At 40.9% G+C, this 26,537-nt stretch overlaps 1 long non-coding RNA gene across 1 annotated transcript; it reads left to right on the top strand.

Annotated features, from left to right (window-relative positions):
- The first annotated feature begins 5,210 nt into the window (after window positions 1-5,210).
- On the top strand, window positions 5,211-25,719 carry LOC117092327. Its single transcript, XR_004440749.1, has 3 exons — window positions 5,211-5,363; window positions 7,532-7,652; window positions 22,927-25,719. It is a non-coding gene; the product is annotated as an uncharacterized LOC117092327 (long non-coding RNA).
- The last annotated feature ends 818 nt before the right edge of the window (window positions 25,720-26,537 follow it).

Below are 26,537 nucleotides of genomic sequence, written 5' to 3'. Positions count from 1 at the left end.
CAGGAGATATCCAGCCTTCAAAAAGAGTGAAGCGTGACTCTGACTTACATTAATCTCAGAATAAAGTATGCTTTCCCATCCTAGCTGCCTTCTACATCCAAAGGTAAATCCCTTTGGAGGATTTATAGTAGCATCAATAAACACGAAATAAATCTACAAAAGACATGCAAATCAATAGGAGAATTACAGACCTAAATGTGAAAAGTTAAGCAATAAACCTCATAGTAGGCATCACTGAAAATTTCCATGATATTGGAAGTGACGCTGGGCAGGCAAGCCCCAAATTGGGGCTTAGCTTAGGAGGGTTCTTTGCTTCACCCAGCAAAGAATTCAAGGGTGTGCTGGTGGTGGAAGAAGACAGCTCTATTGAAGAGGCAGTGTTACAGCTCTGTGACTCCTCTGGCAGAGCAGGGCTACCCTATGGGCAGTGCGCAGAGAGCAGCAGCTCAGGGCAGTTCTGCAGTCATATTTATAGCTACTGTTAATTGCATGCAGATTAAGGGGTGGTTTATGCTGAAATTTCTAGGAAAAGGGTAGTAGCTTCTGGGTCATTGGGTCAATGCCATGAAAAGGAGCAGTAATTCCTGCATGTTGCCATGACAATGGGAAACTGACATGGCTCACTGGTGGGTGTGTCTGATGGAAAGCTGCTTCCACCCTGACCCTGTTTTAGCTAGTCCTCAATTTGCTTCCATGGCCAAGCCCCACCTCTGGAGTCAAGTCCTGTGTCCTACCTCAGAAGTAGTCGAAAATATATACATGAATGTTCACAGCAGCACTATTTCTTTTTTAAAAAAATAATAGACATGGGGCTCTCACTATGTTGGCCAGGTTAGTCTTGAACTCTTGGTCTCAAGCAATCCTCCCTCCTCGGTCTCCCAAACTGCTAGGATTACAGGCATGAGCCACTACACCCAGCCACAGCAGCATTATTATTTCTAATAGCCAAAAACTAAGTCCATTCAAACATCCATCAATAATAGAATGGATAAATTATATTTGTTCAATGGAACATCACACAGCAATATGAAAGAACACAGTGCTGCTAAAAGCAACAACATGGATGAATTTTACAAACTGCTGAATGAAAAGACACAGCCACAAATAGGACACATGGTAGGGTTCCATTTATATAAAGTTTTTAAATAGGTAAAACTAATCTATAACGTTAAAAGTTTGGGAGGGGGCATACTGGCCAGGAGTGAGCATGAGATTGATTCTGAGGTGCCTGTGTTTTTCTTCTTGATCCAGATTATATAGGTTTGCTTATTGTACAAAAATATATTGAGGAATAGACAGATGATTTGTACACTTCTGTGTATGAGTGTTATAAAGTTTCTTCAAGAATACATGTTTACAAGAAATAGAGAACATGGAAACTCTTTCTCTGAGATGAAATATACTTCCTGAATCAGTTAGGGCTCTAGGCTGCAAGTGATGGAAAAGGTTACCTAAATTGACTTAAAAATGAGACTACAAAGATAATGTGCACATGGCCAATAAGCACACGAAAAGATGCTCAGTTTCATTAGTCAGAAAGGTTTGCAAGCATGATTCCCAGAATGTTGTTGGAACATTCATGAATCACTTTTTGTAAAGGCATTGTTCAAATGTTCTGCCCACTTTTATTAGAGGCTTTGGGATTTTGTTATTTAGTTGTCGGAGCTCTTCATATATCTCACACTATGTTGTTAGAGATATGTTTGCAAATGTTTTTGCCAGTTGACAGCTTGAGTATTCATTTTCTGAATTGTCTCTTGTGATGAACAGAAGTTCTAAATCTATCTTTTATCTTTGCATTTTGTTTTTTAAAAGATTTAAAAACCCAATGGTGTTCAATTTCTCAATATTTTATCTTATGATCTTTCAATATTAAGAATGCCTTCACATTCCAAAGCTATAACAGATTCTCATAATTTATCCTAATCTGTTCTAAAGCATTCATAATTTTGTTTTAAAAAATCTGGTGTCTGAGTTTTAGTATTTGGGGTGTCTGCTATGGCTTGGATGTTTTCCTTCAAAACCACATGTTATACTTTGATCCCAAACCACATGTTATAATCTGATCCCAAAGTTCTCAAAGTGTTTGGGTCATGGAGGCAGATTCCTCATAAATAGATTAATGCCCTTCCTTAGGGGTGAGTGAGTTCTCACTCTATTTACTCTCACAAAAAGCTGGTTTTGGTAAAAACAAAAAACAGTGGTAAAAGGGGCCACTATTCATGGGAATGTAAATTAGCACAGCCTGTATGGAAAGCAATATGGAAATTTCCCAAAGAACTAGAAATAGCATTCAATCCAGCAATCCCACTACTGAGTATCTACCCAAAGGAAAAGAAATCACACCAAAAAGTGCCAGGCACTTGATTACAATCACGCCTGTAATCTCAGCCCTTTGGGAGGCTGAGGCGGGTGGATCACCTGAGGTTGGGAGTTTGAGACCAGCCTGACCAACATGGAGAAACCCCATCTCTACTAAAAATAAAAAAATTAATCGGGCGTGGTGGCACATGACTGTAATCCCAGCTACTCGGGAGGGTGAGGCAGGAGAATCACTTGTACCCAGGAGGTGGAGGTTGCAGTGAGCAGAGATTGCGCCATTGCACTCCAGCCTAGGCAACAAGAACAAAACTCCATCTCAAAAAAAAAAAAAAAGAGAAAAAAGAAATCATATCGAAAGGATGCCTGCACTCATATGTTATTACAGCACTATTCACAATAGCAAAGATAGGGAACCAACTTCGGTGTCTATCAGTGGATGACTGGATAAAGAAAATGTGTGTGTGTGTGTGCGCGCGCGCGCATATCAACAGAATACTACTCAGCCAAAAAAAAAAAAGAAATCATGTCTTTTGCAGCAACATGGATGGAATTGGAGGCCACTATCTTCAGTGAAACAGAAACAGAAAGTCAAAGACCACATTTTCTAAAAACCGGGAGCTAAATAATGGGTACACATGGACAGAGTGTAGAATAATAGACATTGGAGACTTGGAAGAGTGGGAGGGTGGGAAGGGAGTAAGGGATAAGAGATTAGTGAGTACAATGCACCCTATTCAGGTGATGGCTACACTAAAAGCCTAGACCTCACCGCTGTGCAATATATCTGTGTAACAAAACTGCACTTACACTCCCTAAATTTGTACCAAAAAAGCCTGGCACTTCCCCACTCTCTCTTGCTTTCCTCTCTCTGCATGTGATGCAGGCTTCTCTTTGCCTTATGCCATGAGTGGGAGCAGCTTGAGGCCCTCACCAGAAGCCCAATCTTTTTTGTTTTTTTGTTTGTTGTTTGTTTGTTTGTTTTGAGACAGAGTCTTGCTCTGTCACCTAGGCTGAAGTGCAGTGGCACAATCTTGGCTCACTGCAACCTCCGCCTCCCAGGTTCAAGTGATTCTCCTGCCTCAGCCTCCCGAGTAGCTGGGATTACAGGCACACACCACCACACCCAGATAATTTTTGTATTTTTAGTAAAGGTGGGCCATGTTGGCCAGGCTGGTCTTGAAATCCTAACCTCAAGTGGTTCGCCCACCTCAGCCTCCCAAAGTGCTGGGATTACAGGCATGAGTCACCTCGCCTAGCCCAGAAGCCCAATCTTGAACCTTCCAGACAGCAGAATTGTGAGCCAAATAAACCCCTTTATAAATTGCCCAGCCTCAGCTATTCCTTTATAGCAACAAAAAATGGACAAAGATGGGGTCTCAGCATGTTTTTTCCACATACACAGCCAATAATCCCACATGCATGTACCAAGGGGTCTGTCATGCCTTTGTTTTTCCTTTCTTATTTTCCCTTTTTTGGAATTCCCCACAAGCAATCCTTTTCTATGACTACAGTGACAAGTACACATTGGTGATGACTAAAACCTTTCTCTAGCCTAGAATGGTAACTCCATAGGCCACTTTTTCTCTCTCATCCGTGTATGTATTACTGAATCCAACAGCAAATAATACTTTGAAATCTATACAAAATCCTCCTCTCACCCCCTGCACTGTCATCTGGACTAGGGCTGTAGCCTCATGATGGGTGTCCCCACTTCTATGTTGTGCCTCTAGCAAGCTGCATGATCCTATTAAAACCTAAGTCATGCTGGGCACAGTGGCTAACGCCTATAATCCCAGCACTTTGGGAGGCCAAGGTTGGCAGATCACTTGAGGTCAGGAGTTATAGACCAGCCTAACCAACATGGTGAAACCCCATCTCTACTAAAAAGACAAAAATTAGCTGGTTGTGGTGGTGGGTACCTGTAATCCCAGCTACTCGGGATGCTGAGGCAGGAGAATGGCTTGAACTCGGGAGAATGGAAGTTCCAGTGAACTGAGATCATGCCACTGCACTCCAGCCTGGATGAGGGAGCTAGACTCTGAGACTCTGTCTAAAACAAAAACAAAAACAAAAGCCTAAGTCATATCATGCCAGTCTCAGTTTGAAACCCTCCATGGGTCCCATCCCTCAGTAAAAGGCAACATTCTTATGACATCCTTCAAGGCCCCATGTAGTCTTTTGGTCTCTCTCCATCTCTGTCCTTCTCTCCTCCACGTCTCCCACGTGCTGATTGGGTCTGGTAGGGTGACTGGGTGGCAAAGACCTCATAGAGGTGCCTTTCTGCTCAGGTGGCAAACAGGAGAGTCTATTTGCGCCCTGCAGGATGGATCCTTCCTGAGTCACTGAATATATTGGAGGTGCAGACAGCGCCAGAGAAAGGCATTGAGCCTGCCAGATCAGATACCGCCTTTTAGGGTCGATGGAACACCCAGGAGCAAAGACTGGAAATTGTGGAAGAAGGGCCTGGAAGGGGGCCGGGAGAGGCACAGAGACAGCGAGGTGATGTAGGCTTGGTGGGAGCGGGTATGGTAGCCAATGGCGGACAGGGGCAGGGCACAGACAAAGCTTGCTGAAGATATGAACAGCAGTTTGTGAGCCGGCGAATCCTTGGAGTAGAGTAGAAAATTCAGGTCTCCTGTTCAGCCCGATGCAGGTGAGATGCTGTTGGAACACGTGACAGAGAAAGGGTGTGTGAGCCCGGGGCTTCAGCACGAAGCGCACGGGAGCGAAGGGGAAGAGAAGAAAAAAATCACGCCCAGCAAAGAGTGACAAGGCCCAACCGCCTGCCCCCAACCGTACTCTAACGCCTCGTGAGCTTCCGCACTCCGTTGCGGGCGTTTGGCACCAGATGGCCCCACGCGCTCTGTTCGACGGTTGGGGGCCGCGGACGCTGGTTGTCAGCAGCACTGGGACCGCCGGGGAACGGGTGTGCAGCGTCCTCAGCGCCGCGGCAGTCAGCACCTGTGGGTGCTCTAGCTCTTTCCCTCGAGGTCACCAGAGGCAGAGCCTCCCCTCCGCGGAGTAGAGGAGCAGCTCACATGGTGGGGATCGGGCTTCCTGGAAGTCTGGAAATGGGAGTTAGGATAAGAGGTTGGCGAGGGCGGGCCGGCACTGTCTCCCGGTGTGACAGGTGTGCCCTGGCAGCCAGGGAGGCTGCTGCAGGGCAGGTACTAAGATTGGGAGAGACACAGGGCAAAGAACCCTTGGCCTCTTCTTTTCAGGCAGCTGCCACAGAGGACATCAGGCCATGCCAACACCCCCACAACTGCTGCCCGCCTGCAGGTAGCTCTGGGCTCAGGACACCGTCTCCAAGAACCTTAATAGCGCAGCTCTCCAAATCTTGGAGGCAAGGACATTCTATGTGGCCGCCCTGGAAAGACCTGAAACTGTAATATCTGGGCTGCCATGGTTTCTGAGGTGGGGACCAGGTATTCTAAACTGCCTGCATACTTCACCCCAAAACTTCCCTTTCTAACAGGCGGTGTATTTTCACTTCTTTTAAAAGATTTGGTAAAACAGCATTTAAGCCTTAGAAAGTTCCCCATCTCACCCCAGCCAGGGTTTGAACCCATGCTGTCTGATTCCATAGATTATGCATTTAACCGCCAGACTTTGGTGTAGTCTCACGGTGTGCATGATGGATTACATTTTTAAAAATAATACTTGGGGTGCTTAGCACCATGGCAGAGCTGTAATGAATACCTTCACTGTTAGGAGGTCTAACTTGGTTCCATTTATACGTGGACCATTGGCCACACCAGGCCTGGCTCAGTCTCCTGGGAGGGTGTAGGCAGGGGCTACCAATTATCAGCATATCCCCATGATGAATTTCTCCAGACAGTGTCTCACTCTGTCACGCAGACTGGAGTCACAGCTCACTGCAAACTCGAACTCCTGGGCTCAAGCAATCCTTCCGCCTCAGCTTCTCAAGTAGCTGAGACTGCAGGCATGCGCCAGCATGCCTGATAATTTCTCTTCTAATTGAGCTTTGCAGAAAACCACACAGCTGCCTGAGAGCTATTTTCTCCCAGGTATAGGGACAGGAAATGGCACCTCAGACTTGTGCAGATTCCACCCTAGCTTAAAAGCCCATGCCCCCAAGGACACCAATCTTTCTTACAATAACATAGACCATCTTTCAGGGTCCTGGCCAAGATGGACAACTTGCCAATATTAACTTTTCCAGGTCACAAGGGTGGTATGTATCTCCATAGATTTAGGTCTTGAATATTTTCTCCTAGAAATATTTCATAGCAAGGGTCAGCACTGTAGCGTACAGGCCAACAAATTTAGCCCGTAGCCTATTTATGTAAGGCCAGTGAGTGAAGGATCATATTAACCATTTTAAAGAGTTGCAGAATACACAGAAACACAAAGAGTCTGTGTCACAGACAGTGTGGCCCACAAAGCCTATGCTACTTATTAGGTTGGTGCAAAAGTAATTGCGGTTTTTGCCATTACTTTCAAATCGCAATTACTTTTGCACCAACCTAATCTCTGACTTTTTAAGAGAAAATTTGCAACCACTGTTTTGTAGTTGTCTGTGCATAGATCTTCCACAGCTTTTGCTAATTTATTTCTAAGTATTCTACAGGGTTTGTAAGTGCTATTGTAAATGGAATCTTTTAATTTTTAATTTTTGATAGTTCAGTGGTAGAATACAGGTAATACATACACAGTCCAGTGTCACTTTAACAATGGGAATACCTTCTGAGAAATGCATCATTAGGTGATGCATTTCATCATTGCGCAAACATCATAGACCGTACCTATGCAAACCTAGATGGGCCATATGGTATAGCTTGTAGCTACAAACCTATAGAGCATATACTGAATTTGAGGCAATTGTAACACAACGGTAAGTATTTGTGTATCTAAATATATCTAAACACAGAAGAGAAACAGTAACAATGTCATGTTATCTTATGGAAACACTGTCGTATTTACAGTTCATTGCTGACCAAAACATTGTTATGAAGTGCATGACTGTATATGTACATAAATGTATATATGGGTACATATTGAGTTTGTATATTGAACCTCACTAAAATCGCTTTTGATTTCGGGTAGTTTCTTTGCAGATTCCTTAGGATTTTCTACATACACAATAATGTTTCTAGGAATCATGTTTCTGTGAATAAAGCTAGTTTTCCTTCCGTTGTAATCTACATGCCTTTTATTTCTCTTTATTTCCTTCTGTATTTGCCAGGACCAACACTTGTCAACATGGCATGATGAGGCATTTCTCTTCTAAGTAGGATGTGCAGCCAAAAACTCAGCTGTCTGTGAGCTGTCTTCTCCCAGGAACAAGGACGTAAAATGTACATCAGGTAGGTACAAGATCCATGCTAGCTTAAAAGCTTTATTTCCCAAGGGCACCAATATCACTTGGAATAATTCCATAGGCCAGCTGTCAGGGCCCTGGCTGAAATTGATAATTGACCAATATCAACTTCCCTAGCCCTTGAAAATGATGTGTGTGTGTGTGTGTGTGTATGTGTGTACTCATGTACTATATACATATATGGGCATATAGTAGTATACGGACAAAATAACTGCTTTTGATATATTTACTTTTATATTGAAACCTTGCTCAACTCCTGTTTACATTTTGTGGTTCCTTTGTAGATTCTTTAGGAATTTTTTTTTTTTTTTGGCAGAGTCTTGGTCTGTCCCGCTAGGCTGGAGTGCGGTAGCGTGCTCCCGGCTCATTGCATCCTCTGCCTCCTGGGTTCAAGTGATTCTCCTGCCTCAGCCTCCCGAGTAGCTGGGATTATAGGCATGTGCCACCACGCCTGGCTAATTTTTATATTTTCAGTAGAAACAGGGTTTCACCATGTTGGCCAGGCTGGTCTTGAACTGACCTCAGGTGATCTGCCCACCTTGGCCTCCCAAAGTGCTGTGATTACAGGTGTGAGTCACTGTGCCCAGCCCTCTTTTGGATTTTCTACATACACAGACTTTTTTGTGCATAAAGGCACTTTTCCTTCTTCTCTTTTAATCTCTAGGCCTTTTATTAATTTTTCTTATCTTCTACATTTGCTGCAACATCCCGGAAACTATCAAATACAAGCAGAGACTGGATATACTTTCCCAGTTCCTAATCATAGGTTAAGAGTATGGTATTAACTGAAGAGTTTTTGTAGATGTGCTTTATCACAGAAATGAATTCTCTCCAATTCCTGCTTTACTTAGAATGTTTTTGAAAAGTGGTGTGAGACTCGCAGCTATTGAGATCACCATAGGACGTTTCTCCTTTATTCTCTTAATATGGTGAATTACACTGATTGATTTTTAGGCGTCAAACGAATCTTTGCCTTCCTGCGGACAACTTTACTTAGTCACAAAATATCATCTTTTTATGTTTGGTTGGATTTGATTTCCTAAAGTGTTGCTAAAGACTTTTGTGTCTATGTTATGAGTGATATTAACCTGTAATTTTCTCTTCTTGTTAGGTTTTGATATTAGGGTAATACTGGCCTTATAGAATGAGTTAGGAAAAGTTGCCCCTTTCTCCACTTTTCTGAAAGAGTTTGTGTAACACAGGTAAAACATTGTTCTTACACATTTGATAGAATTCACCAGAAAAACCATCTGGACTTGCATATTTTTTCTTAGAGGATGCTTATGATTCCCCATTATCCTTTTAGCATCTTTCAGATCTGACTCATGCCCTTCTCTTTTTATTCCTAATATTGGTAATTTGAGTTTTCTCTTTGTTATTTCTTCTTCAATCTTGATAGAGTTTTCTCCATTTTATTACACTTTATAATTTCTATATTATATATAGAAATGTCTATAAATATAAATTAATAGAATTAATGTAAGGTCTCTTTATCATTTCTATTTCGACTTCTATTTTTATTATTTCTTCTTTTCTACTCATTTTGTATTTAATTTATTCTTTGATTCTCCTACTCAGGATAGAAACTTAAATCATTGTTTCTTAAAATGTTTCTGTTTTAAATAGAAACACTTAAAGCTGCCACACTTTAGCTGTCTGTCACAAATTTTGATTTGCTGTATTTTGCTTACTCAGTCCAAAATATTTTGTATTTTTCCTTGTTTTATAATATATTGGTTGTATAAAAGTGTCTTGTTTTTATTCTAGATATGAATATATTTTTAAATATTTAATGATTTAAATTCAATGTTTATTATAGTATTTATTTATTTAATATTTAATCTGTAAATTTGAGGATTTTGTAGATATCGTATTGTTATTGTTTCTACTTTAATTCTATTGTGATCAAAGAAAATGTATTTTAATCTCAAAATTATTAAGACTTATTTTTTGGCCCAATCTTAATGAACATTCCATGTGCTCTTGAAAAGAAACATGTGTTCAGCTGGTGTTGGGTTTTATGTTTTACAAATACCAATAAAGTCAAGTTACAACTTCTGTAATCTTTTTATTAAATTAACAAACTTTATTTTAGAACAATATTAGTTTCACAGAGAAACTGAGGAGAAAGTACAGTGTGTTCTCGTGTATCTTCTCTACCCATACATACACAGTTTATCCTGTTATTAACTACTTGGATTCATGTGGTACATTTGTTACAATTAATGGTCCAATATTAATATGTTAACTAAAGTCCATGGTACACATTATGGTTAACTATCCCTGTTATACAGTTCTGCAGATTTTGACAATTGCATAATGTCATGTACCCATATTGTAGTATCATACAGAATAGTTTCACTACCCTAAAAATCTCCTGTGCTCCATGTAATCCCTTCCTCCCCCAAACTCCTAACAACTACTGATCTTTTTATTGTCTCTAGTTTTGCCTTTCCAAATGTCATATAGTTGGAATCATAGAGTATTTAACCTATTCAGACAGGCTTCTTTCACTTTGCAGCATGAATGTAATGTTCTTCCATCTCTTTTCATGGCTCAACAGCTCATTTCTTCATATTGCTGAATAATATTCCATTGCATAGATATACCACAGTTTATCTGTTCACTTTTTGAAGGACATTTTGGTTGCTTCTAATTTGGGGCAATTATGATTAAAACTGCTACAAACATTCATGTGCAAGGTGTTTTTTTTGTTTGTTTGTTATCATTTTGGAGTATTTACTGTCCCTGAAAATTAATCAATGTAATGGGGGTGCTAATCAAATGGTAATTTTTAAAAGTCAAGGTTAGCTCAAGTAATTCTCCTTATATATAAACTAGTACCATTCACTCATTAGGATACCTACATAACTGCAAAATAACTCAAATTACACAGCAACACCCCTTAAAGATTCATCATATGCTTACATGATATGATTCGCACCACTTTCTGGTGGAGACATTCCAATTATTCACAATAGAGAGAATTCAGTCTTACAAAGTTGATGGCATAGAACCTAAGAAACGTTTCCCATAATTAAGCAGTAATTCCAGTAATTCACAATACACATATCTCTGAGGCATTTATTGTTTCAATAGATGCGCTTGTTCTTCTCTTTAATTACAAAGAGAATGAGGCCCAAATAAAAAGTATCCTACATTTTTAATGACTGAAAATACAATTCAATACATATTCATATTCACTAGAGCTATAAAGCATAATCACTATCAGAAAATTCTGTAATAAAATTCACATTCATTTCTCTTCCTACTGATCTTACATTTATTAGCATACTAACTAAGCAGTGTGTGGTCACTCCACATTTCTGGAGTTCTTCTAAACCAATTTCTGGAGCTATTCTAAGATATGGTTGGATTTTCTGAGAATGAAATGCTTTACACTTTATGAGGAACTCAACCAGACAAAGAAGTTGACTAAGATCCTCTTCTGTTTTTTCAAGGGCTTTGATTTCTGATGTTTGCCTCCATGTTGGTTAACTGTAGCACCATGGAAAACACAATACATGTATTCTTGTAATAACATTACAGAATTTTATCAAGAATCTCTGGAAAAGAGATCATTATGCTGTGTGTATACTGTCAAAATAACTTTAATAACGCAGGAGTCAGTAGTTTTGTTTTTAAACAGGAAATCTGACTGAATTAAATACAGGTAAAACTTATAGCTACTCATATCTCATAGATAAGTCAAATAAGATATGCCAAAAATGATGTTTTAAAACTTATTAATTAGAAAGGTTAGGTTCAACAATTGTTTATAAGGGACTGCAGTGGACCCTTTAAATTGAGCTTGAGTGATTTGTTCGTATGTACAAGAACATCAAAATCCAGGGTCTCATTTCATGAGAGCATATCTAGAAATTCATTTTACTAAGAATGCAGGAGACTCTGAAAAGGTTGTCTTGTGATGCTTGAAACATATTCATGGCTGATTTATGCTGGAAAAGGGGACACTGAGGCATTGTGATCAGCAGTTAAGGGCTTCCTGTTCCAGTTAAGCTGTGGTACATTTCTCCATCACACACGGCACTTGCCAACACTTGTGGTACACCAGTCTTGTTTGACAATTTTGTTCATCTCCCTTTTTCCTTTACATTAAGATGATTATCCACCTTACAGAAGCACCCATAGAATAATATTGCTTATCATGAAAACATTCCTTATGTTTAGGTGACTTCTTGTAGACATGCCGTCATTTTAATGTTTCCATTGAGTTATTTCCAAAATACATTGCAAAGGAGATTATTTTTTTCCAACACAGGAAATTAACTTGATATCATCAATAGTATAGAAGGTCTTGTGAGCTTTCATAAGAGATTAAGGCCCTTTATTTATCTGCCTCCTGACAGTGACCTGGGACACTTCAGCCTAGGCTTGAAGTACATATTCTTTTGGGACTCTGCAATCCTATGCTCATATTTTGAATCATCTTGTTCATAGATTCCTCTATATGTTGATCCCTGGGAGGCATTCGTACCGAGGATGTTGGAAACATCGCGACGCAGTTCTATGCCTGAAGAAGTCTTTTGCCTTGAAGCGGATTTCACATTTATAGTTTGGATGTTTTCATCATGTGGTCTTAAGGACTGCAGCTCCCATGATGCTCCCTGGAGCTGCTTTTTCACGGGCGTGCGCTGGCTAGCTGGTAATTGCTCAGTGATTTCTGAAGGTGCTAGCTTCTCTGCAACCATGTCCTTTCTTCGTCCAAAAAAGACCTGCCCTGGTCCATCTAGCTCTCTCTGCACATCCTCCAGCATAGCCACAGCTTCCTCTCCATTTTCTAGATGATGCCTCTGCACCCAGGGCTGCAGGGTTTTTGAGAGGATGGCCAGGAACTGCTCCAGCACCAGCAGCTCCAGGATCTGCTCCTGTGCACCTCTGGCCTCAATCAGAGATGACAAAGTTCCCAGAGCCGGCTCAGAGCCTCCCGGGGCCCCGGTGAATCCTGGCAGTCAAACTACTGCAGAAGGTCTGCCAGCGGAAGGTCTCTGGGCTGTAGCTGCTGCTCCAATGGAGGCTAGAGTCCAGATCACCGGTCTGCTCTTCTGTCTTCACTGTCAGAATCCCATCACACTCCTCTGAAGTTTGTGTTAGGAGTGATAATGACTTTCCCAATTTTGCAGACATTTTGACTGGCAAATACGTCAGTACTGTTAGGCTTTAATCCTCAAGGAGGTGGAGCTCTCCTTATGGACACTCTTCCCAGCGGGGAAGCACCAGCCCAGCGCTGCCGGGGAGAAACTGGGGGAGGCTGGCTTCGCAGCTGCTTCCTGTGCTGGCGGCCGGTGGGGACCATAGAGAAACCATGTTGCCATTTTTTTCTTGAGGCCAGGTTTTGCTCTGTCACCCAGGCTGTAGTGCAGTAGCACAATCACAGCTCACTGCACCCTTGAAATCCTGGGGTCAAGTGATCCTTCTGCCTCAGCCTGCCAAGTAGCTGGGACTACAGGCACATGCCACCATGCCCAGCCAATGTTTTAATTTTTGTAGAGATGAAGGTCTCGCTATGTTGCCCTAGGCCGGTCTTGAGCGTCCGGGCTCAAGCCATCACAGGCGTGAGCCACTGCACCCAGCCCTCTTGTACAAGTTTTTATGTGGACATAGATTTCAATTCATTTGGGTAAATACTTAGGCGCACAATAGCTGAATCATATGGTAAGAGTATGATTAGTTTTGTAAGAAACCACCAAGGTGTCTTCCAAGTGGATATACCATTTCTCTACATCCTTACCAGCATTTGGTGTTGTCAGTGTTTTGGATTTCAGCTATTCTAACAGGTGAGTAGTGGTATCTCATTATTTTAATTTGCTCTTACCTAAGCACAGGATGTTAAGCGTATTTTCATATCTTATTTGTCATCTGTATATTTTTGTTGTTGAGGTGTCTGTTCAAATTTTTGGCCACTTTTTAATTGATTGTTCATTTTCTTACTGTTGAGTTTTAAGAGGTCTTTTTATATTTCAATTACCAGTCCTTTATCAGAGATGTGTTTTACAAATAACTTTCTCTAGTCAGTGGCTCATTTTTTTCATTCTCTTAATAGTCTTTACTGAGCAGTAGTTTTTAACATTAATGAGGTCCAGTTTATCTTTTTTTTTTTCTTTCATGGATCAAGATTTTTGTGTTGTATCTAAAAAGTTATTGCCAAACCCAAGATCACTTAGATTTTTCTCCTATGTTATCTTCTAAAAGTTTTATAATTTTTACATCTGGGTCTGTGGTAGATTTTGAGTTAATTTATGTGAAGGGTGTAAGGTCAGTGTCCAAGTTAAGTTTTTTACACGTGTAAATCCAGCTGTTCCAGCACCATTTGTTGGAAAGGCTATCATTTCTCCATTGAATTGCCTGTCTCCTTGGTCAAATATCAGTTAAATATATGTGTATGGATCTATTTCTGGGTTCTTTATTCTGTTCTGTTAATCAATTTATCTGCTTTTTCTTCAATACCACACTGTCTTGACTACTGTAGCCTTATAGTAAGTCTTGAAGTTGGATAGTGTCAATATGCTTCGTTCTCTAATACTGCGCTGGATATTCTAGTCCTTTAGACTCTCCTTATGAACTTTAGAATCAGTTTGTTAATATCCACAAAACAACTTGCTGGTATTTCTATTTGGATTCTGTTGAAATATAGTCAATTTGAGAATAAATCACATCTCAACAATATTGAGTCTTTCCATCAATGAACATGGAATATCTTTCCATTTGATTACATTTTTAATCTCTATCATCAGAGTTTTACAATTCTCCTCATATAAATCTTGTGCACATTTTGTTAGATTTATACCTACATATTTCATATTTCTAGGAGCTAATGTAAATGATATTATTGGTATTATGTGTTTTTAACTTGAAATTCCAATTATTCATTTCTACTACATAGGAAAACACTTGTCTTTTGTGTATTAATCTTGTATCCTGCAACCTTACTATAATCACTTATTAGTTGTTAGAGGTCATTTGTTGTTGTTATTGATTCTTTGGGGTTTTTTCATATAGACAATTATGTATCTGCCAAAAATGACAGTTTTATTTCTTCCGTCCCAGTCTGTATATGTTTTGTGTCCTTTGCTTATCTTCCTTCATTACCATGTTGAGTAGAAGTCCTTGTCTTGCTCCCAGTATTAGAAGAAAAGCATCTAGTTTATTACCAGTAAATATGATGTAGGTTTTTTTGGTAGATGTTTTACCAAGTTGAGAATGTTCTACTCTTTATTCTTAGTTTGCTGAAAGCTTTTTATCACAAATAGATGTTGGATTTTTCTCCGATGCTTTTTCTGCATCTATTGATATGATTATATACTTTTTATCTTTAGCCTGTTGATATGATAGATTGCATTAATTGATTTTCAAATGTTGAATCAAACTTGCATACCTGGAATAAATTCCATTTGGCCATAATGTATAATTCTTTTTATACATTTTTGGTTTTGATTTGCTAATATTTTACTGAGGCTTTTTCCATTTATATTCATGAAAGATATTGGTCTGTAGTTTTTTCTTTTCTGCAATGGATGTGTCTGATTTTGGTACTAGGATAATGGTGTTCTCATAGAATGAGTTAGGAAGTTTTCCCTCTGCCTCAATTTTCTAGAGCTGCTTGTAAAGAGCTTAATTTCTTTCTCAAATATTTGGAATTCACCAGTAAAAGCACCAGGACCTAGTGCTTTCTGTTCTGGAAGATTATTGATTATTGATTCAATTACTTTGATAGATATAGGCTTATTTATATTCTCTATTTATCCTTTTGGCAGACTATGTCTTTCAAGGAATTGACCATTTAATCTACATTATCAAATTTATGGCATTCTAATATTTTTTATTATGCTTTTAATATCTGTGATTCATTAGTGATATTCCTTTTTCTGTCTTCTCTACCTTTTCTTGGTTATTTTATGTAGACATTTATCTGTTTTATTGATATTTTCAAAGAGCTAATTTTGGTTTTATTGATCTTCTCTATTGTTTTCCTGTTTTCAATTTCACTGATTTATGCTCTAATTATTTTTTATTTCACTTACTTTGGACTTAAATTGCTCTTCTTTTTGTAGTTTCTTAAGGTAAGGGTTGAGATTGATTTTAGATTTCTTACATTCTAATATATGCATCCATTTCTATAAATTCCTTCTAAGAACTACATGCTTTGTGTGCTACAAATTTTGGTAAGTTGTGTTTTTATTTTAATTTGATTCAAAATATATTTTTTTTTTTTGAGACAGAGTCTCGCTCTGTCCCCCAGGCTGGAGTGCAGTGACTGGATCTCAGCTCACTGCAAGCTCCGCCTCCCAGGTTTACGCCATTCTCCTGCCTCAGCCTCCCGAGTAGCTGGGACTACAGGCACCTGCCACCTCGCCTGGCTAGTTTTTTGTATTCTTTTTGAGTAGAGACGGGGTTTCACCGTGTTAGCCAGGATGGTCTCGATCTCCTGACCTCGTGATCCACCCGTCTCGGCCTCCCAAAGTGCTGAGATTACAGGCTTGAGCCACCGTGCCTGGCCTGATTCAAAATATTTTAAATTTTTTCTTGAGATTTCTTTGACTCATATGCTACTTCTCTTTTGAGTTTTGTCAGCCTTGTTTCATATAATGTGAAGCTCTAGTGTTGGGTGCAAAAACATTTAGCATTGTTATGACCTATTGTTGAATTAATCCTTTTATCATTATCAAATAACTCTTTTCATTCCTTATATTCTTTGTCTGAAATCTACTCCATTTGATATAACTATTCCAGATTTCTTTACATTGGTATTAACATAGCATATCTTTTTCCACCCTTATCCTTTCAGTTATATTCGTTGTTATGTTTCAAGTCCTTTTTGTTTGTTTGTTTTGTTTTGTTTTTGTTTTTGTTTTTGTTTTTGTTTTGAGACAGAGTCTCCCTCTGTTGCCCAGGCTAGAGTGCAGTGGCGCAATCTCAGCTCACTGCAAGCTCCGCCTCCCAGGTTCATGCCATTCTCCTGCCTCAGCTTCCCAAGTAGCTGGGACTACAGGTGCCTGTCACCATGCCCAGCTAATATTTTGTGTTTTTAGTAGAGACGGGGTTTCACCGTGTTAGCCAGGATGGTCTCGATCTCCTGGCCTCATGATCTGCCTGCCTTGGCCTCCCAAAGTGCTAGGATTACAGGCATGAGCCACTGCGCCCAGTCTCAAGTGTTTTTTTTTTATACATAGCATATAGTTTTGTATTTTTAATCCAATCTCACAATCTCTGCCTTTCAAATCATATGTTTAGACCATTAAATTTAATATGGTTAGATGTCGTTGTGTCTACACTGACAGTTTTGCTGTTGTTTCCTGTTTGTTCCATCTGGTCTTTGTTTCCTTTTCCTCTTTGTATACCTTCTTTTGGATTATTTTCGTGATTCCATTTCATCTCTTGTTTACCTACTAGATATATTTCTTAAGTGTTTTAAAAGTGATTCTTTATATTATATAGGATATACTACATACTATAGTATAAACTATATAGAGTAACATATATAGTCTACCTCCAAGTAATATTATATTGTTTCACATACAGTATAAGAACTATATGATAAGAACAGTACACTTCCATTTCTCTTGTCTTACCATTTGTGTCATTGTGCCATATATTTTACTTTTTTTTTTTTTTTTTTTGAGACGGAGTCTCGCTCTGTCCCCCAGGCTGAAGTGCAGTGGCGCGATCTCCACTCACTGCAAGCTCTGCCTCCCGGGTTTACGCCATTCTCCTGCCTCAGCCTCCCGAGTAGCTGGGGCTACAGGCGCCCGCCATCTCGCCCGGCTAGTTTTTTGTATTTTTTAATAGAGACAGGGTTTCACCGTGTAGGCCAGGATGGTCTCGATCTCCTGACCTCGTGATCCACCCGTCTCGGTCTCCCAAAGTGCTGGGATTACAGGCTTGAGCCACCGCGCCCGGCCATACATTTTACTTTTAAAGAAAGTGTTTGACATTCTCACACACATACACCCACCCACACACACACACATATGTATGTATATGCATATATTTTTATATTTTTCCATTGCTACTCATTCGCTTGTGTAGATCCAGATTTCTAACTTGCACTATTTTTCTCTTGCCTGGAGGACTTCCTTTAACTTTTTTTTAATGAAAGGTATGCTAGAGAGAAATTATTGAAGCATTTATGTGTATAAAAAGGTTGAGGGGTGTGTGTGTGTGTGTGTGTGTGTACCTTCACTTTTAAAAGAGTTTCACTGTGTGTAGTGTTAGCACCTGTTTCTCCACATTCTGGCAGGTTCACAGGGTATAGGTTCACAGTATTGTTTTCTTTCCAATTAAAAAAAATGCTAACCCATTGAGTTCTAGCTTGTATATTTCCAATGAGAAGTGTGCCATATTCTGTTTGGGGGGAACTTTTGATAACAATATATTCAAATTTTGTTCATTCATCTGTAGCTACATCTTACTCTTCCTTTTTTTGTTTCTTATTAGAACAATGCATGTGTTCCACTGGAACACATAATGTGTGCTTTTTATTGGGATGTCTTCTGATTTTCTTCTAGTAACTAAGTAGTTTGATTATGATGTACCTGGATTTAGTTTTTTCATGTTTCTTGTTATCTGATATCTTAAATTCATCATTTGTGTGATGGTTTGAGGTTGGGGTAATTTCCATATGCACAACCAATGAACTCAACCATATGTATTTAGGAGTCTGTTATCCTCCCATGTCCTCACTCCCTATTTTCCCCTTCTAGGAATTCTCCCTCAGCCATCTTTTTTCATATACCCAGTGACTGAGTATACCTTGATGAGGCCAAAACCTTTTCTAAACTCAAATAGCAAGTCTATGGATTCCTTCTTCCTTTTCCACACATGCCCCTGCCATTCAAGCCAACAGAAAATGCTTCAAAATATATACAAATTTTACTTCTCATCACCTGCACCACCACCACTGTGTCCAAGCCTTCATAACTATGGCCATAGCCACCTAAATTGTCTCTCATCCCCAGAAATCAGAATGATCCTATTAAACCTCAGTCAGATCATATCATCCTTTGCTCCAAACCCTCCATGATTTCCATCTATGAGTAAAAGGCAATGTTCTTATCACATCCTCCAAGGCCCCACTTAGTCTCTTCATCCCTCTCCATCTCTGTTCTCCCCTCTTCCCACTCTGCAAAGTGCGAACTTCATTCTGGCCCCCTGTTAAGTTACTCACTGCTCCCTGTGGGCAAGAGACGTCCTTCCTCTGAGGCTTTACAGTGGCCAGTCCCACTAATTGGAATGCCTTTCCCTCAGATAACTGTGTGGTTCGCTTAATTGTTGCCTTCTAGACTTTGCTCAGATTCCACCTTCCCAGTGAGGTTTACCATTTCCAGTCTATATAAATAGAAACTCACACTTCTCCCTAGCCCCAAACTCAATCCTACGTTGGCTGCCCTTCGTCTCCCTGAAGTTGTTACTGGAACCTATCAAATAATTTACTAATTTATTATATTTGTTGTTTATTTTATTTTCTCCAACTAGAATTAGGTTTCATAAGATTTTTATCCTTGTTTTTTAAAAATTGATGCTATTACCTAAAGTATTCCTTAGACTACTCATTTTGTCTCAAATAATAATATATATGCCCAACTGATGACTAAATGGGTAAATGAACAGACCTGGGTCTTCCACAGCCATGCCAAACTATTAGAAAGTTAACTTACTGTATGTTTTCCAAAACTACCAATGTCCATTTATCTAAACCAGACGGCTAAAATAGCCCTGGTCTTGTTGGCATCGCCTACTTCCCCTGCCTCCTCCCTTATCTCTTCAACTATCCCACTGTCAATTCCTCTAGACTGGGAGCTCAGTGGCTCATTTTTGCATTGGGTCACTGCAAAAAAATTTCTTAAGCCTATCTGCTTCTATTCTGGCATCTACTTAATTCTTCCTTTCAGGGAGGCATAGAGTGCTTCTAAAATCTATATATATCATGTAACTTCTTTGCTTATCCTTTCATGATTCCTCATACTTTGTGGATAATGGACAAATGCACCCTCATGGTATGTCTGTTTGTCCATGATCTGCACTTGCTGAACACAGCAGCCACATCTCCCAGCTTGGGTTTCACTCTCCAACCACATTTGACTACTTGCCTAGTGTCCCACAGGGTCATGATCTCTTTCTTCCCTGACTTTTAATTTAATTTAATTTAATTTAATTTAATTTAATTTAAAGTTCCAGGATACATGTGCAGGTTTGTTATACAGATTAGTCTTCTCTGACTTTTAACATGCTATTTCTTTGACCTCCAAATAACCTTTCTCTGCCTGGTCACTTCCTCCTCTTCCTTTTTTTATTATTTATTTTATTTTATCTTTTTCCACCTCTCTCACACCTAGTTTTTTTTTTTGTTGTTGTTGTTGTTATCAAATAGAGTTATATTTAAAACTTTACTTCTAACAATATTAGCTGCATAGCTTGGAAGACTCCAAAACAATGTGGAAGCCAAGGCACGATGTGTCCCAAAAGTTTTTTTTTTTGTTTGTTTGTTTGTTTTGGCTAATTTGATTTTTTTAATAGAAGAAGAAAAGTGTAGGAACATATTAACCACAAATTATAAGACTATACAAAAAGCCACTGGCTGACTTGAGAACAAGCTTGTGCACAGAGATGATACTATTACAGAGTATATGTACTGAAATCTTCTGTCCTCAATATATTAAAATAATGAAATTTTCACAGTAGTCATAGTTTTTATATCACTTTAGAGTCCATATTCAGAATAATTACAAAATATTTTTCTAGGATCTGCTCAAGTATACAAAAATATAGTTTGTAATGTATCAAAGATATCTTATGAAATAAACTTAGCAATAAAGCAAGTTTCTCCATCACAAATCATATTTGCTTATTATTCTAGATAAGCTGGTTTCCTCCTTTCTTTTCAAAAGGCATTATTATTATTACTTTAGTGCTCAAGCTGCCTAAAATGCCTTCTTCCCTCCCTCCTATTCAATTTCTGTCCATCTTTCAAGGTCCAATCTAAGCTTCCTTTCCTTCCTTCCTTTCTTCCTTCCTTCCTTTCTTTCTTTCTTTCTTTCTTTCTTTCTTTCTTTCTTTCTTTCTTTCTTATTATACTTTAAGTTCTAGGGTACATGGTCACAATGTGCAGGTTTGTTACCTATGTATACATGTGCCATGTTGGTGTGCTGCAACCATTAACTCATCATATACATTAGGTATATCTCCTAATGCTATCCCTCTCCCTCCTCCCACCCTACGACAGGCCCCGGTGTGTGATATTCCCCATCCTGTGTCCAAGTGTTCTCATTGTTCAATTCCCACCTATGAGTGAGAACGTGCGGTGTTCGGTTTTCTGTCCTTGCGATAGTTTGCTCAGAATGATGGTTTCCGGCTTCATCCATGTGCCTACAAAGGACATTAACTCATCCTTTTTTATGGCTGCATAGTATTCCATGGTGTATATGTGCCACATTTTCTTAATCCAGTCTATCATTGATGGACATTTGGGTTGGTTCCAAGTCTTTGCTATTGTGAATAGTGCCACAATAAACATACGTGTGCATGTGTCTTTGTAGTAGCATGATTTATAATCCTTTGGGTATATACCCAGTTATGGGATGGCTGGGTCAAATGGTATTTCTAGTTCTAGATCCTTGAGGAATCGCCACACTGTCTTCTACAATGGTTGAACTAGTTTACAGCCCCACCAACAGTGTAAAAGTGTTGCTATTTCTCCACATCCTCTCCAGCACCTGTTGTTTCCTGACTTTTTAATGATCACCATTCTAACTGGTCTCACCTAGTTTTACGTCCTTCTTACCTACTCCCATATCACCATCACCATCTTTCCAGGAGTAATATTTGGTTTATTTATCTGTCTCTCTCTGCTATACTGTAAATTGCTGGGATGCAAGAGATAAATCTTTGAATTCTATATCACCAATACCTAGCACTGTTTAATATAATTCATTGACTCTTGAACAACACGCGTCTGAACTGCACAGATCCACTTACATGTGGATTTTCTTCCACTGCAGCCCCTCCTGAGACAGCAAGACCAATCCCTCCCTTTCATCCTCCTCCTCCTCCTCCTCCTCCTCCTCCTCCTCAGCCTACTCAACACAAAAATGACAAGGATGAAACCTTTATGATGATCCACTCATCCATTTTCTTTTCTCTAGCTTATTGTATTGTAAATATGCCATATATAATACATATAACATACAGAATGTGTTAACTGTTCATGTTATCAGTGAAATCTCCAGTCAACAGTAGGCTATTAGTGGTTAAGTTTTGGGGAAGTCACAAGTCATGCAGACATTTTGGACTGCGTGGGGGAAGCAGAGCCCCTTACTCCCACACATTTTTCAAGGGACAACTGTAATCTGTAGGCAGCTGAAGGAAATGCTTGTACTTTATTTTTCTTTCCACCATCTTAAGATACCTTCATAATTTGTAAAATACCTTTAAGAAGATTGTATTTTCAGCACAGTACAACTCCAAAGTCAGCCAAGTCTCTGTGAAATTAGAAATTTTGTGATGATATTTTTGTGGTTAGGATTCAAGATAGACCAGTTATTTTTCCAAATAGAACCTATCCTGCCATTTACCTTAAAAGATAATCATTTGTAATTTGTCAAAGCAACATGATACTAATATCTATGTAATCTATTACATCCTAACAGATTTAATTTTTTAAAAAATGACGGAGCAGTCATACCTGAGTTTTTTCTTCCTTTTTTCCTCCAGGCCCAAAAGCCTGATTGCCAAGTCAATCATCCATAGGTGAAAGTGTGAATGTGGCTGGATGTGGTGGCTCACACCTGTTATCCCAACTCTTTGGGAGGCCAAGGCGGGAGGATTACTTGAGCCAAGTTTGAGACCAGGCTGGGCAACATGATGAGACCCCATGTCTCCCCGACAATCCCCTGCAACCAAAAAAACGTTGTGAATGTGTATGAATTACTGGCATACAACTAAATTAAACAAACAAACAAAAAAGACATTTAAACTCCATGTTGGGCCCTGGGTCACAGAAACTTTGCACAGTTAAGCCTGGCTCAACAATCATGGCTTATACAAGTCAATATTTTCTTCATCATTGAGTTAGAGCAAAAACACATGAGCAGAGGAAACGTGGCAGACATAGACAGCAGTGGGTGTCCTGACAGTTCCAAGACCAGAGGAAACCTGCCCAGAGCTTAGGTCTTCCAGGATAACACTGAAACCAGAGTATAGTGTTGCACGGCTGATACTCACTGACTTCTCTCTTCTCTCTACAGGGGAACATCTTAGGCCAGTGTGTCAACTTCTGACTTGGCTCATCTGAACCCAAGACCTTGGACACATTCACAAACACCCCAGGGTGTTGGGTTTCCAGTTTGCTCTAGAAGGACACAGAGCAGGTGAAGCTTGTTTGCTGTAACTAGAAGGAGCAGAAAGTACTCCCAGCAGAACAAGATCAAATTAAAGGGAACAGTGGTCACCTGCCATTTCTAGAGGAAGATTTTGCTTTCAATCACTGAGGACCCTAAGTCTTACACGAGAAGAAAATGCGGGTGATGCCGTGTGCTTCTGTCCCCAAAGAATCCCTGTGCAGGTGCCGAGGGTGCCCCAAAGACAAGGCTGTGCTTGCCGTGCCCACCACAGTAGCACATTTGATTCGATCAAAAGCAGGTGGAAAAGGTCCTGAAGCACAGATATTTTCTCAGTGATGTTGTTTTCTCTAAAATTAAAGGGGCAAAGTACCCTGGCTTAGGCCCCTGGTGTTCCGATTGAAGGTGAGAATAGAATTATCTTCTTCAACATGTTCTCCCATCTGAGCAACAAGTGCACTCCAGCCACCAGTGTCCCAGCTGCTCTGAATGATGGTGAGAAGGGTATCTAAACACTTGAATGGTACTGTACCCTCTACTTGCCACCTGAATCCTCACTTGTGGACCCCAGGCACTCTGGCTGTATTCTCAAGTAAGCATAGGTGTGGGGCTGTGTCCTGCCATTGCACCATCTTTAATCTGGACTTGTGGACCTCAGGCTCTCTGACTATTCATGGACAGAAGTTTCTGCAGGCACAGGTAGGGTGCTGTTTCCTCCCATTGTCCACCTGAATCCTGGACTTGTGGACCCCAGGTATTCTGGCTGTGTTCGTGAATAGAAGTGTCCCCCCAAACAAACCCATATATGCTGCCATCTCCTCCCATTACAGGTATGGTGCCATCTCCTCCCATTGCAGGCACTGCACTGCCCATATTCTGGACTTATGGCCCCCACATGCTCTGATTGTATTCATAAACAATAGTTTCTTCCATCACAGATATGGCACCAGCTCCTCCAAGAGAAACAGATGTGCTCAAGCTTGAGTGGTCCGCAGGTGTTTGACAGAAGTCATGAACAGAAGTATCTTGGGACACATGTTTCTTCTCTGTTGTGCAGGTTTCTCCTGTAGTAACAGGTTTGCTTTGGCCATATGGGCCCCAAGCGCTCTGACTGGACGCAGGAAGAGAAGACTTTCAGTCTCAGGTAGTGTGTTGTCCCCCACTACTGCAACATAGGTGCCTGGAAAGATGGAACACAGGGTGCTCTGCTTGTGATGGAAACACAAGGGCCTCCCAGCATAAATGTGCTGCTTTCTAGTTCCCTTTGAGGGATGCAGATGTACTGTGGCCAGCTGCGTTCCAGGTGGTCTGTCTGTGGGCAAGACAGAAGTGTCCCAAGCACTGGTATGTGCAGGCTCCTCCAGCCGCAACAGGTGTGCTTTGGCCAGATGGTTTTCAGGTGCTATGAACACAAGAAGGAACAGAGGTGGCTTCTGGAACATGTTTCTTCTCAGTGATGTTCTAAGAGGTGTGCTTTGGCAGGACAGGCCCCAGCTGCTCTGACTGTAGGCAGGGAGGAAAGTGTTTCCCAGGAGTTTTTGCTTTCAGTAGTACTGCCTTCTCCAACTATACCAGAGGTGCTATAGGCTTGCAGGACCCCTGGTGCTCATGTGTAAGCCTCCCCAACATAAGCTAAGGTGCTGCGTGCCCCTCTAGGCACTGTTGTAAAGCTGAGTGCTTCAGATGTGGAGCTGGGCCTGGGGCAGACACACTGGTCCTAGAGCTGTCATGACCCAAAGAAGCCCCAGAGTCCATGAATGGAAATGGGTCGGAAGAGGAGTTAGCAAAAGGTGAACTGTGCCTGGTGCTGCGCATCCAGTGATGGCTCCAGAGCTAGAAGTAGTGGTTGTGCAAATGGGAAAAGGACCTGAAGTGCCACCCAAGGTTGGGTGGGTGCTAACAGAGATATCAAAGATGGACATGGGGGTACCATGTATGCAAAATCTGATGGCATTATGCTCCCATTGGATGTCTGGGCTGCAGTAGAGGCTCAGTTTAGAGCTTGTACTGAGATTTTACGTTTCTCAAAGGGTAAATATTATCAAATATGTCAGGGGATCCTGCCACGGGGAGGCTAGAAAGGCGACATGGTAGCCATATTGATTTCATCAGAGTCAAAGGCAAGCTTGACTGCCCCATTGGCCAAGGTCCTAACTACTAGAAAACAGACAATTGCTGAAGTAGTGATAAGTATGCTAGTGCAGACAGGGATCCTAGGAAGACTGACTCTCTGCTGCTGCCCTTTAGGAGCTCTGAATGTGACTGAGAGGTGGCTTCTGGGCTAAAGGAAAGGTTCAAAGTGGGGTAGGGATGTTTACCATAAACACAGGTGGGTTAGTGGAGACTGCCTTTTGCAGGGGGCTGTCCGCTCCACACTGCAATGAGCCGCTCAAATGGGAGTTCCAAGACCACAGGAAACCTACTCAGAGCTTGAGTCTTTCAGGCTAACCCTGAATCTTGGGGGGACCAGGAGATGAGACCCAGGGAATAGCGAGTGGTGTCTATGTTGGTCATCTCAAAGTTCAAAGCAGGCTGGAAGGTCAAGTCTGCAGATGGGCTGACTGGGCAGGGGAAGTGATAAGGTTGGCCAGTTAATGATGGGTTGGTATATTCATCTGTCTTCACACTGCTATAAAGAACTATGTGGGGCTGAGTAATTTATAAACAAAAGAGGTTTAATTAACTCACAGTTCCGCATGGCTAGAGGCCACAGGAAACTTACAATCATGGCAGAAGGCAAAGGGGAAGCAAGGCAAGTCTTACTTGGCGGCAGGAGAGAGAGTGCAGGGGAAACTGCCACTTATAAACCACCACATCTCATGAGAATTCCCTTACTATCATGAGAACAGCATGGGGGAAACCACTCCTACAATCCAATCACCTCCCACCAGGTCCCTCCCTCCACACATGGGGATTACAATTCAAAATGAGATTTGGGTGGGGACATAGAGCCAAACTGTATCAGTTAGTCAGTGAAGATTGAGGTACCTGTAGAAGTGAGGGAGGAGCACAGTGGTCTGGATGAACCAGTGGAGTGATAGTCAGGGGACTGGCATTCAGTGAGGCTGGGGGAGAAGCTTGCTAAAAGCATTGCTGTTGAAAAGCAGGGCATGCGTATCTGATATTGAGGATGTAGAATGCAATTTGGAGATGCTTCCTAGCTACCTACTCTTCCAAGGAAAACCATACACTCTTCAGCCTGGTGTTTGTGATGCACTACTGGGCTACATTATAGAGGGTGCACTGGAAAGAAAGTGAAGAAGTCACCAGCACGCAAAGGTGGAAGCCCAGGGGCCTTTCCCCAGTGAGACTTTCTGGCTGTTCCTTTGGAACTTCCACCTGCTAGTTGCAGATGTTTGCCACTGGATGGGGCCCCATGCTATGTGGGAACTGTTCAGGACTGTGGGTACTTAGTTCCAGCAGAGTTGGCTCCACCAGTGCACCAGATCTGCAGGCTTCTCAACTCCTGGCCTGGAGGGGCAGCTTCAGCAACCAGTGCCTGGGAGTCCACTAGCCCT

Source organism: Trachypithecus francoisi, unplaced genomic scaffold (genome assembly GCF_009764315.1).
Source record: "Trachypithecus francoisi isolate TF-2019V2 unplaced genomic scaffold, Tfra_2.0 Lachesis_group12, whole genome shotgun sequence".
NCBI lineage: Eukaryota > Metazoa > Chordata > Mammalia > Primates > Cercopithecidae > Trachypithecus > Trachypithecus francoisi.
Note: the sequence above shows the minus strand (reverse complement) of the source record. Positions and strands in the feature narration are given on the sequence as shown.